At 44.6% G+C, this 14,117-nt stretch overlaps 1 pseudogene; it reads left to right on the top strand.

Moving 5' to 3' along the window:
- Positions 1-7,409: 7,409 nt before the first annotated feature.
- LOC133364624 (5S ribosomal RNA) lies at positions 7,410-7,528 on the top strand (annotated as a pseudogene).
- Positions 7,529-14,117: the final 6,589 nt, after the last annotated feature.

Raw genomic sequence — 14,117 nt, 5'->3', positions numbered from 1 at the left:
CCAGCTGAGGAAGAGGGAAACGATCCCTTAGAAGGGACCCATTCCTTGGGGGATGAGCAGCTATCCTCTCGTGCCGAGGATATATCTCCAGGGGGTGGAGGGATCCTTGTAGTGGGTGATTCGATCATTAGGAACATAGACAGTGGGGTGTGTGATGGGCGTGTAGACCGCAAGGTGTTTTGCCTGCCTGGTGCGAAGGTTGCGGATATCGCCCGTCGTTTAGATAGTTTGGTAGATAGTGCTGGGAAGGAGTCAGTGGTCGTGGTGCACGTTGGCACCAACGACATGGGGAAATGCAGCCGTGAGGTCCTGGAAGCAAAATTTAGGTTGCTAGGTAGGATGCTGAAAGCCAGGACCTCCAAGGTGGCTTTCTCTGAAATGCTACCAGTTCCACACGCAGGACCAGCCAGACAGGCCCAGCTTCGCAGTCTCAATGCGTGGATGAGACGATGGTGTCGGGTGGAAGGGTTCGGATTTGTTAGGCACTGGGGAACATTTTGTGACAAGCCGGGCCTGTACAAAAGGGACGGGCTCCACTTGAACCAGAATGGAACCAGACTGCTGGCACTTAAAATTAAAAAGGTAGCAGAGCAGCTTTTAAACTGACTGAGGGGGGAAACCCGACAGGAGCTGAGAAAGGTCCGGTTCGGAATAAACCTCCCCCCTGGGATAAAAACCAAAGAAATGATGAAATTTTAAAAGGGGTAGGCCTAGAAGTAGGCATTGTGAGAGCAGGGGCACAGGATATAAATTCAGAAGAGCAAAATTACCACAGGCCTAACCACAAGTGCCAAAGACACTTTAAGAGAGACACTGCTTACAAGTGCCTGTACGCCAATGCTAGGAGCCTCCGAACCAAGATGGGAGAACTGGAGTGCTTGGTCTTAGAGAAGAGCATTGATATAGTGAGCATAACCAAGACCTGGTGGAATGGAGAAAACCAGTGGGATACGGTTATCCCTGGATATAAACTATATCGGAAGGACAGGGAAGGACGTATTGGTGGCGGAGTCGCTCTATACGTGAAAGAAGGCATTGAATTCAGCAAGCTCGAAACCCCAAAAGAGGCAGACTCCTCCACAGAATCGTTGTGGGTGGTGATACCGTGCCCCAGGAGGGACTTAATACTGGGAACGATCTATCGTCCCCCTGATCAAAATGCTCAGGGAGACCTTAAGATGAGATATGAAATTGAGGAAGCATCCAAACTAGGAAATGTGGTAGTAATGGGTGACTTCAACTACCCGGACATAGACTGGCTGCATATGTGTTCCAGTCATGACAAAGAAGCAAAGTTTCTAGATATTCTAAATGACTATTCCCTAGATCAGTTGGTCATGGAACCGACCAGAGGGACGGCAACCCTGGACTTAATCCTCAGTGGGGACCGGGACCTGGTGCGAGATGTAAGTGTTGTTGAACCGATTGGGAGCAGTGACCACAGTGCTATTAAATTAAACATACATGTAACTGGCCAATTGCCACGAAAATCCAACACGGTCACATTTGACTTCAAAAGAGGAAACTTCACAAAAATGAGGGGATTGGTAAAAAGAAAGCTGAAAAACAAAGTCCAGAGGGTCACATCACTCGAAAATGCTTGGAAGTTGTTTAAAAACACTATATTAGAAGCTCAACTGGAGTGCATACCGCAGATCAGAAAAGGTACCGCCAGGGCCAAGAAGATGCCAGCATGGTTAACGAGCATAGTCAAGGAAGCTCTTAGAGGCAAAAAGTCTTCCTTCAGAAAATGGAAGTCTTGTCCGAATGAAGAAAATAAAAAGGAACACAAACTCTGGCAAACGAAATGCAAGAAGACAATAAGGGATGCTAAAAAAGAATTTGAGGAGCACATTGCTAAGAACATAAAAACCAACAACAAAAAAATTATATAAATACATTCAAAGCAAGAGACCATCTAGGGAGGCGATTGAGCCCTTGGATGATAAGGGAGTCAAAGGTGTACTAAAGAACGATAAGGAGATTGCAGAGAAGCTAAATGAATTCTTTGCATCTGTCTTCACAGTGGAAGATATAGGGCAGATCCCTGAACCTGAACTAACATTTGCAGGAAGGGATTCTGAGGAACTGAGACAAATAGTGGTAACGAGAGAGGAAGTTCTAAGCTTAATGGACAATATAAAAACTGACAAATCACCGGGCCCGGATGGCATCCACCCGAGAGTTCTCAAAGAACTCAAAGGTGAAATTGCTGATCTGCTAACTAAAATATGTAACTTGTCCCTCGGGTCCTCCTCCGTGCCTGAGGACTGGAAAGTGGCAAATGTAACGCCAATCTTCAAAAAGGGATCCAGAGGGGATCCCGGAAATTACAGGCCAGTTAGCTTAACTTCTGTCCCTGGAAAACTGGTAGAAAGTATTATTAAAGCTAGATTAACTAAGCACATAGAAGAACAAGCCTTGCTGAAGCAGAGCCAGCATGGCTTCTGCAAGGGAAAGTCCTGTCTCAGTAACCTATTAGAATTCTTTGAGAGTGTCAACAAGCATATAGATAGAGGTGATCTAGTGGACATAGTGTACTTAGACTTTCAAAAAGCGTTTGACAAGGTACCTCACCAAAGGCTTCTGAGGAAGCTTAGCAGTCATGGAATAAGAGGAGAGGTCCTCTTGTGGATAAGGAATTGGTTAAGAAGCAGAAAGCAGAGAGTAGGAATAAACAGACAGTTCTCCCAATGGAGGGCTGTAGAAAGTGGAGTCCCTCAAGGATCGGTATTGGGACCTGTACTTTTCAACTTGTTCATTAATGACCTAGAATTAGGAGTGAGCAGTGAAGTGGCCAAGTTTGCTGACGACACTAAATTGTTCAGGGTTGTTAAAACAAAAAGGGATTGCGAAGAGCTCCAAAAAGATCTCTCCAAACTGAGTGAACGGGCGGAAAAATGGCAAATGCAATTCAATATAAACAAGTGTAAAATTATGCATATTGGAGCAAAAAATCTTAATTTCACATATACGCTCATGGGGTCTGAACTGGCGGTGACCGACCAGGAGACAGACCTCGGGGTTGTGGTGGACAGCACGATGAAAATGTCGACCCAGTGTGCAGCAGCTGTGAAAATGGCAAATTCCATGCTAGCAATAATTAGGAAAGGTATTGAAAATAAAACAGCCGATATCATAATGCCGTTGTATAAATCTATGGTGCGGCCGCATTTGGAATACTGTGTACAGTTCTGGTCGCCTCATCTCAAAAAGGATATTATAGAGTTGGAAAAGGTTCAGAAGAGGGCAACCAGAATGATCAAGGGGATGGAGCGACTCCCTTACGAGGAAAGGTTGCAGCATTTGGGGCTTTTTAGTTTAGAGAAAAGGCGGGTCAGAGGAGACATGATAGAAGTGTATAAAATTATGCATGGCATTGAGAAAGTGGATAGAGAAAAGTTCTTCTCCCTCTCTCATAATACTAGAACTCGTGGACATTCAAAGAAGCTGAATGTTGGAAGATTCAGGACAGACAAAAGGAAGTACTTCTTTACTCAGCGCATAGTTAAACTATGGAATTTGCTCCCACAAGATGCAGTAATGGCCACCAGCTTGGATGGCTTTAAAAGAAAATTAGAAAAATTCATGGAGGACAGGGCTATCAATGGCTACTAGCCGTGATGGCTGTGCTCTGCCACCCTAGTCAGAGGCAGCATGCTTCTGAAAACCAGTTGCCGGAAGCCTCAGGAGGGGAGAGTGTTCTTGCACTCGGGTCCTGCTTGCGGGCTTCCCCCAGGCACCTGGTAGGCCACTGTGAGAACAGGATGCTGGACTAGATGGGCCACTGGCCTGATCCAGCAGGCTCTTCTTATGTTCTTATGTTCTTATGTCTTCTCATTATGTATATATCAAAACTAAATTCATCAATTTAGCTTCTAATGATAGTTCTGGTTTAATTTGTTCTAACACCCAATTATTTGTCTTTTTCGAGGTCCATGGTATGCACAAAGCCCTCCTCCAACACCACATTTCAAATAAGTTGATTTTTATCTTACCCACTTATTTCACTGTCCAGCTTTCACATCCATACATAGAGACCGGGAATACCATGGTCAACCTGGCACATAGGGACATCTTTTTCAGAATCTCTCTTTTTCTCATTTTGATCTTTGTGAGAAAATATCAGACTCAACTCAAAATTTAAAAGCTCTTCCCCTGCCCTCTCCCCTACCCCTCATCCAACATGGCAGAGAAAATCTGGACTATGAAATAAAAAAGATGGAAACCTGGCTGCCAAGGGCCGGATGTTGTGGCCTTATAAATTACAATGAGATTATGCTGCCAGCTGTGCTACATAATCCACCAGTTTTTATATTCTGCCACGCTGTATCATCTGATGCCACTGTGCTGCCAGTTCCAGCCACATAATGATGGCTTTCGGATATTTCTAACAATCAATCATGCACTCCAAGGTTTTTTTCTTCTTTATGTGAATGTTATGAGAGTGTTCTATCTCCCTTGCTGATAATGACTAAGTTTTTTCCACGTCACTGTTTGCTATAGAAACGTCCTGCTGTGGTTGGTTCATATACTATGTGAGGAATTGCACACCTTCCTATATTACCTACTCAGTCTGGCCTCTTACCTTTGAGTAAGCCCTAATGAAATCAGTGGGATACCTTATGAGTAAACATGCATATGATTGGGCTGCAGATTTAGGAATGTAGGAAGCCACATGTGCTGAGTTAAGCTATTTATCTACCTAGTCCATAGTTTCCCATTCTGGCTAGTAGCACCTCTTCAAGGTCCTGGCAGAGGTCTTTTTCATCACCCGCTCTCTCAGATCATTAACTGGAAGATGCTGAGGATCAAACTTAGGACAGCGCGTAGTTCAACTATGGAATTTGCTCACACAAGGTGTAGTGATGGCCACCAGCTTGATGGTGATGGCTTTAAAAGAGGATTAGACATTCGTGGAAGATAAAGCTATCAATGACTACTAGTTACAATAGCTATGTTCTGCCTTCACTGTTGGAGGCTGTAAGCCTCTGGATCCCAATTACTGGGAGTCACAAGTAGGTAGAGTGCCCTTGCACTTATGTCCTGCTTGCAGGCTTCCCACAGGCATCTGGCTTGCCACTGTGAGAACAGGATGCTGGACTAGATGGGCCATTGGGCTGCTTATGTTCTTGCATTCTGCTTCCAAAGAAAGTGCCTTTCCCCTCAAAAGTATACTGATTGTTATGTACAGAATTTTCAGGGCTGGATTTTTTTTCATTGGGTTTAAGGAATTTGAACATAAACTTACCAACCAATAAAATTAGTTTCAAACAGCTTGTCGGATATGTTTAATACCCTCTCACCTCCCCGTTGGCCTTGCCATGAAGACCTTTCTGCGGGAGATCATCAAGCTGTATCCTTTTGAAGAAAGACATTAAACAGTTTTGTAAAGTTTCAACACCCTCTAAAAGTGTGTAGCAATGAATGCTCAAGTTAAGCACAAATTCCACCAAGATGATTTTTTCAAAGTGGTGTACTCTGATGCTCTCCTAAAATATTGGCCTATTCTTCAGCCCTCCTTCAGCTTAACATGCAATGATGCCATCTTGGTCTCAGTGGAGTGGAGTAGAAAGAAGCTTTGGGAATTGGCCCTGTCCAGTTCCCATAGTAGCTCCTGTCTTCCCCAACTACTATCCTATGGATGTCTGAAGGACCATCTCACCCTGAGGGGAGTGAGAAGAAGCAGTAACCATTTCTTCTAAACAAACAAGTGTTTTCCATTGTATGTTTTTTAAAAAAATATTGATGCTTATTGTTATAATACTCTTATGAAAACCCCTTTGTGAAGTCCACCTGAAAGGCTATATATAAAGGCCATAAATATTGCCCACCTGGTTTGATGCCTTTTGGGGACTCAGCCCCACCCCATGGTGACTGTTTTGCCCTGTGGTATATGTTGTGTCTGTGTGAGCAGCCCTCATCACCGTTATCTTTATCTAAATCAGCCTTTGCCAATTTGGTGCCCTCCAGAAGTTTGGAACTATAACTCCCATGAGCACCAGCTAGAATGACTGTGCTGACTGTTGGAACAGATGGGAGTTGTGATCCCAAACATCTGGAGGGCACCAATTTGGTGGAGGCTGATCTAAGTCTACTAACTCTTGATTTAAGAAGTTCTTTCCCCTTGAAAACCCAAGCAAAACCGAGTAAAAGCAGAGTCTGTATAGATATATTGGGTCAGGGGATGGTGGAATCTGGATAACTTTAAGAAGCTGGGGTAGAACCAGGGTTGAACCTGGTGCACAGGTACCATTTATGGATGAAACTGGAAAAACTCTGATGGGTCTTGGACAGAATCTGGAATATATTGGTTGGTGGAACTGTTTTACTGGCCACTCAGAACCCTACCTTAAAGTTTCCTTTATCATTTGCCCAACGTTCAATTTCATCACAGCTTCCAGCAGATGTCACTCTGTCACTGCATAATTTCTATCCCAACAAGTGTTTGCACCATGTGAGGAACAGAGGAGTTGCCACAGTCGTCTATTTTCTCAACAAAGCCCACTAAAGGCATTTGTTGTGGCCTCTTGAAGTCTTCAAGATTTATTGTGGCGGAAGCATTTGAGGACTAGAATCCACCTCACCAAATGGAGTGGGCTCTAGCCCAGCAAAGCTTGAACCACAATAAATCTGTTTGTCTTTAAGGTGCTACAAGATTTTTCATTGTTTGTGAGAATTATTTATTTAGTTGTTTTATTTTGGGCTAGTTAGAAAACCCCTTCGGTGTGACACCCCCCCCAAAACTCAAGGCAGCTGGATTCTGCCTTATGCTATCCCAGTGCAACTCCTCAGTCATTCAGTTCCTACATTTCTTTCTGTAAATGAAGTCAGAATGTCGGACTACTGAAAATGCTGAACTGTTCTCCTAGTCTTTCCTGGAATACAATTCTTTTAACTTCGAGTTGGGTCCAATTATATCGAAACTTTGGATGTTATCGAGGAGCTCAGACCCACTGTCATTTAAAGAATGTCCCTCCTAACATCTTGACTCCAGAAATGTCAATTCACCCCCCCCTTTTGTTCTCTCTGGAGTCACACACATAGGTTCTGCTCCTGTGTAGGGCTTGTTGGGAAACAGCTCAAGTAGGTTAGAGTTTTGGTGGGTGCCGTTTTCACCTCTCCACTCAGTTCTTCTGCTGCCCCAGCAGGGCTTGTTGGAAGGACAGTTCTGAGCTAGAGTGCTTTCTGTGAGGATAACAAAAAATCACAGTTCTTTCCCTTTTAGTCTGATTCTATTGTCTGCTTTTCTGCCTTTACATTGGCACATTTGTTTTTGGTCTGGCAGCCTCTGGGTGTGTCCTTTTCCACCTAGGCCTATGGCTCAACAGGTGGGTTACTTTCATAAGTGTCAGTATCAGGGAAGGGGAATCTGTGACCCTCCAGATATTGTTGGCCTACAACAGTGCACCCACGACCATACCACCCTGAACACTCCCGATCTCGTCTGATCTCGGAAGCTAAGCAGGGTCAGTCCTGGTTAGTACTTGGATGGGAGACCGCCTGAGATCACTGGGTGCCGTAGGCATAGAGGAAGGCAATGGTAAAAACCACCTGTGAATACCTCTTACCATGAAAACCCTATGAATATATATATAAAAAAATCATAGGGACACCATAAGTCATAATCGACTTGAAGGCATGTAACAACAACAAACAACTCAGTGCTCTGGTTTTCTCTTTGCTGTTCCATTTTCTGTCCTGCCTCTCTAAGGGCGCTTCCAGACTGCTGCTATTTTTGGATGGGTTTCAACCACATACTGGTAAATTTAGGTTGTGCAATGAAGGTTGATTTGGAGATTTTTAGCGCAACAAACTTGCTTCCCCCAAAGAGCAGACTTTTTCTGATAAGGAAAGTAATGGGAAAATGCACTGGAAAGTGTGGGACAACATTTTCTTTGATGCAATGTTGTCTAATCTCCCAGCAAACAAATTGGGATGAATCCTAGCCAGCAGTGTTTATTTTGTTCCTTCTAGTCTAACCTCCTACCTGTCTGTTTGGTTGCTATCGCTTTCCCTTCACCATATTTGTCATTAGGACCCTTCTTCCTCCACTGCCAATTAGATTTAACCCCTAGGTTGCCAGTCCTGTTTGAATGCCACTTGCATTGTCAGCCTTTTTAAAAAACGTCTTAAATAACTTCCATATTAAATCATTTTTCTCTATTTTGTAATAAATCACACATTTATTATGGTTTTAATTTAACAAAATGTATAGATCAACAAGACAACTTTTAAGCAGTTTACATAAAATAGTATAAAATATTTATCCTCCCCCCAATAAAAACCCACAGACTTTAATAATAAAACAAGTAGACAATGCAATTTTCAAAATATAATTATGAGGTTTGGTCTGCTGCCTAATTACTCATTCCCCCAGTACAGGTATAAGTATAATTTGCCACATGGTGCACTGCTTGTGACTAAGCTCAAGATCTGAAAAAATATGTGTCAACTGGTTATATGTGCTGCACATACGTATCTGTGTATGCAGATAGACTAAAATGCATGTTAAGCTATGGAACTCGCTCCCAGAGGAGGCAGTAATGGCCACCAACCTGGAGGACTTTAAAAGAGGATTAGACAAATTCATGGAGGAGACGGGATCAAAGACTATGAGCCACATTGGCCATGCTCTGCCTCCAAAGTCACCTCTGTATGCCAACTGCTGGAAACTGCAGGAGGGGAGAGTGCTGCTGCTCTCAGGTCCTGCTTGCGGGTTTCCCACAGGAACCTGGTTGGCCCCTATGAGAACAGGATGCTGGACTAGATGGACCATCTGATCCTGCAGGGCTCTTCTTATGTTCTTATGTGGTAACAGAGGTCTACTTATGCACAGTCTATATGCTTGCTTTCAAGCATGGGCTTTGGCAGCTACTCCTCTTTCTTGCTGACAGGCTGACTACTACTAGGGTAATATCCCACTGTACCTCGGCACAGTCATTAACCAAAATGGAGACAATAGTCAATCAATCAGAAGAAGGCTAGGACTGGGTAGGGCAGCTGTGAGAGAACTAGAAAAGGTCCTCAAATGCAAAGATGTATCACTGAACACCAAAGTCGGGATCATTCAGACCATGGTATTCCCGATCTCTATGTATGGATGTGAAAGTTGGACAGTGAAAAAGGCAGATAAGAGAAAAATCAACTCATTTGAAATGTGGTGCTGGAGGAGAGCTTTGTGCATACCATGGATGGCGAAAAAGACAAATAATTGGGTGTTAGAACAAATAAAACCAGAACTGTCACTAGAAGCTAAAATGATGAAACTGAGGTTATCATACTTTGGATAGATCATGAGAAGACATGATTCACTAAAAAATGCTGGGGAAAACAGAAGGGAGCAGAAAAAGAGGAAGGCCAAACAAGAGATGGATTGATTCCATAAAGGAAGCCACAGACCTGAACTTACAAGATCTGAACAGGGTGGTTCATGACAGATGCTACTGGAGGTCGCTCATTCATAGGGTCGCCATAAGTCGTAGTCGACTTGAAGGCACATAACAACAACAACAATATCCCACTGTGGCAGGATATTAATCCAGTGTCAATCCGGTGCAGCAGTTAGCTTTGGGGCAGGGCAGAGATGAGGAACCTTTGGAAGGGCCATAGCTCAGTTGCAGAGCAGCTCCTTTGCATGCAGAAGGTCCCAGGTTCAATCCTGGGCATCTCCAAGTAGGGCTGGGAGAGACTCCGACTTGAAATCCTGGATAGCCACTGCCAGTCAGTGTAGGCAGTACAGAGCTAGATGGGCCAATGGACTGACTCGGTACAAGTCAGCTTCCCATGTTCACATGGCCCTTCTGATGTTGCTGGACTGCCACTCCCGTCATCCCTCACCGTTAGCCATGCTCATGTCAAGGAAAGTGTCACCGTAAGGGACTGCTTCCCAAACTTCCCTTTGGTTGGGAAAGGAGGGAGCATGCATGGGGCTTTAATAACTGTGAATGGCGTTTGAATGTGTCCCACTCCAGGGGGGTGTCCTCAGGGGCAAAGGTCCCAGTCTCAGAATTATCAGCCTCTCACCAAAGTACTCACCAGCACAGACGGTGTTTCTGGTGCCGTGCAGTCCAAACAAATCAAGGTCAAACAAGGGAACCCATATAGATTAAAACATGATCCAGAAGCAATTTCAAGAAACAGTCCAAGGTCAATGTCACCAGGTATTCTACAAGGTGAAACACAGCAAGAAGGAATAACTAGAGCCAGGATCACAGCTACAGGGAACAGAGAGCCAGAGACCTGTGTTGTTTCCGGCAACGAGAAGGCACAAGAAGGTCTTACGTACTCTGGCCTCCTAAAACCACACACCAACCACAGCTGCTGGCAGTGGAGGAGTGTCAGGAATTGCTTATTCACAAGCAGACCACTTACAAGTAGGCTGCCAGCTCAGCGTCCATAGACACATACTGTGCCAACATTCTGTTGGCATTGGTGCACTCGAGGACTGGGTCCAGCTCCACTTTCTTCTCTGACTTTTTCACAGGTTCTTCTTCAGGTCAACCCAGGGGGACCCTCAAGTTAATCCTCAGCCTTGGATTCAGGGCCCCTGCCTGCTCCTACCTGTGGGGTGTCTTGTTAATCCTCTGAGGACTCAGGGTCTGACACCAGATCAGGGCCAGGCACGACATAACGTTTTCAGTAGGATGTAGCCAGAAATGTGTTCTGCATGAATTTCTTTTAACTTGACATACTAAAGTTTTCTCCTGATGCATCTCCCCAAGGAAGGAGCAGGGCAGGGGGAAGAGGGGAGAGGAAACCCTACAGATGCTTCTCTCTTGAACAGAGCTGAAATTTCAAAGGGCAGCTGGATTTGCTAATATTCTGTGTTTCGACACACTGAGTGTGAGGCGTAATTATGGGACATGAGGCAGAACAGCTTGCTCAATTGCCGTTGTATTGACTCCACAGGGCTGATGGTAGTTTTTAAAAAAGGGTTTTCACACAGACTAAGTAAATATATAGTGCTTGGAAGGTAAATGCAAGCCAACTGTAAATTGTGCCACAGTCTAATTCATGGAGCAGTGCCCTCTACCCAAAAATGCTCTTTTGTTTTAAATCACTTTGGAGTTATTACGGTGGGAAGATGGGGCCATTTGTTTGGGGGACATTAATAGAAATAACATCACCCACAGTTAGTAATGCTGCTGCATGCTGACATCTCATTGGCTGGCTCGGACTTATTTTGCTGGCCGTTAGGCTTAATCACAACCGTCCTCTTATGTTACAGTGTTATCCAGTACAAACAAACAAACAAACAAACAAACAAACAAACACACACACACACACACACTGGTGACAGGATAATTATTTGGGAAATGGGTTGGAGTGAACATTTTGTAGACTGATGATGACTAAGTGTAAGGGGGGGAAATGAAACAAGGAGAGCGCTGCAGGGTTGGTGAGCAGAAAACAGTGGTGGTGAGTAGCGATGGGGGAGAAATTCAATTCAGTTTGCATTTAAAGCTGAATCTATAAAACACACACTTTCTGAAACAAGATGAGAAGCAAAACACTGCCAATGTTTGAAATTTGCACTTACCTGAATTTTGCAATGCAGCTGTTCAACCACAAAATGTTTACTAAAATGCATATATTAGGGGGAAATATGCATAAAAAGGGAATATATGAGTGAAAATAACATACAAAAATGCATTGTATTAGGGGACACTGCTTGCAAATGTGGGTACATTAGTCAAAGCTGCATACAAAATGTGTTTTTTAGGAGAAATTTGCACAAAAATGCTAAAGAATTTTCATGAGAGTTAAAAAAAAAGAGCACAAATTGCTGCAGAAATGTGGAGAGCTGAATATGTAAGACTGGAAGAATAAGAAACTGAGGAATTAAAATTGACGGATCCCTCCATCCCTAGCGGTGAATAAAATAGGAGCATTCTAGACCAGCGTCCCTAAACCAGGTGCCCTCCAGATGTTTTGGACTACAACTCTCATCAGCCACACTCAGCACTGGTGGGAATTGTAGTTCAAAGCATCTGGAGGGCACCAGGTTGGGATTGGCTCATGTAGCCCATGCACCTCATGTTTCTCCCCCACAATGTCTCTAGAATAATGCTATGTCCCGATACTTTGTTAACTCAGCAGGTGATGACAGCTAGGAATTCTTTTGGTATTCCAGGGTGGATCTAGTCCTATCGCTAAAGGTAGAGCAACTAAACACCCATCTAATTTAGCTTACCTTGGTGACCAGCCCCAGAGGTCAGCATGGTTGGGCATCTGCCAAGGCCTGGCAAGGGGGCCACATCTGAGAGCCCGTTCCTGTTCTTCACTCTGGCCCAGAAAGGATGGGTGAGCACAACATCAGCAAGGTTGAGATACAGCAGCAGTTGCTGCCTTTTTGCTCTCCAGCTTTCTTCCTGGCAAGCAAAGCAGCCATGGCAGGAAGAAGGAGGCCATTGAGGGGAGAGGACCCATGCCGTTGGGGGAAGGCTGTTCCCCACCACACTGGCTGCAAATACTAAGGGCATCCTCCCTGAGGGTCCCCTAAAATCTGGAGCCAGCGCTGCTCATGATGTGTGAGGATATGGAAAGAGGCAAAGGTTCACCAAAGGACCTCAGGGACATCACAGCTCATAAACTGAATGGCGTGTGGAGTTATAACGAGAGATGGAGGAGGAATCTGATTCAGTTTGCATTTTAAGGAGAATTGACCTCATTTACACTTTCTGAAGAAATATACGAACTGAAACAGAGCCATCCTTCTAAAATTTGCACTTTTTCGAATTTTGTAATGCAATTCTCCAGCCACGTAATGTTTACAAAAATGCATACACTAAGGTAAAGTGTGCAAAAATATTAGTGAAAATAACATACAAAAATGTTATGACCCCCTAGGATCTGCCCCATTGCCCCCTTCCTTCCTCTGTGCTGGAGACTACACCTCTTCCTTCAAAGCTAAAAAAGAAAAGAAAGAACTCCCTCTCCCATCCAAGGAGCAAGTAGAGACATTGAAGGCATTTTGCACCCCACCTGAGCAATGGGCATGAGTTCATTGGCTGCAAACAAGGTTTTTTTTACATACACACATGTTTCTATAGTAAACACTCGAGAACAGGCCTTAGATCAGGAATGGAGAACCTCAGACGTGGGGGCCCAATGCAGCTCCCCAGCCCTTGCCCTCAGGATTCTCCCCAGGCTGCATGCCCTCCTGAGCCACATCCCCCTCACCAGCTCAGCTGGCCAGGGCGGCATGTGTCCTTGAGCTCCAAATTGTCTCTTGCTTATCTGGATGGAGAGTGGGTGTGTAGAAATTAGCCGACTGTACAAGGCTAAAATTCACATTGATTGCTCCATGCATTTTTGCCTCTGGCCATGCCCACCACTGGCATGTGGCCCCTGGAAGGTTGCCCAGAATGGAATGTGGCCCTTGGGCTAAAAATGATTCTTCAGCCCTGCCTTAGGGCAGTATTCAACAAGCTTTGTGCGGTTGTGCTAGAGTTAGCACTAGCACAATAAGGTTTCCTCCCTCTCCTCCCCCGCATGTGCCCCGCAGCATCCCTACATCTGCTTTGGAGGGCTGGGTAACCCCCACAACAGATTTAGGGGATGTGCAGGTGGAGGAGAGGGGGAATTTGTCCCGTTGCATGAGGATAAATCCTTGCCTTAGCACTACGTCGAATATAACCTTTAGAACATAGAGAAGGAAGTAACAAAACCTAACTCAGACCTTCATCTCCCCTTAGGGTTGCCAGGTTCTATCTCTGAGACGGCTTCTGTATCTTTATTCCCTTTTTTGACCCTGTTCCACCTAACAGCCACCATGGACACAGAATTAGGGTCAGTCTGGAGAAGGGGAGGGCCAAATCTGAGTTGGCACATATATGAACTCCAGGAGGCCAGAAGGCAAAGAGATGGTGTGGCATGAAACTAGCTACCTTTATAACCACACCACTGTAATGTACCTCCAAAGAAGTAGCCACTATAAGGGATGGAATGTTGAAAGTTGCCTTCTATTAAGTCTACATTGTCTACACTGACTGGTAGTAGGGTTGCCAGTTTCAGGGCCTGAGACTGATCCTGTATCTTTAGGAGAAGAGAAAGTCAGCCAAGTGCAGGTGTTCTTGCAACACTATAATGGGAAAAACCACAAGGTGGAATTC

This window comes from Rhineura floridana, chromosome 9, assembly GCF_030035675.1.
Source record: "Rhineura floridana isolate rRhiFlo1 chromosome 9, rRhiFlo1.hap2, whole genome shotgun sequence".
Classification (NCBI taxonomy): domain Eukaryota; kingdom Metazoa; phylum Chordata; class Lepidosauria; order Squamata; family Rhineuridae; genus Rhineura; species Rhineura floridana.
Note: the sequence above shows the minus strand (reverse complement) of the source record. Positions and strands in the feature narration are given on the sequence as shown.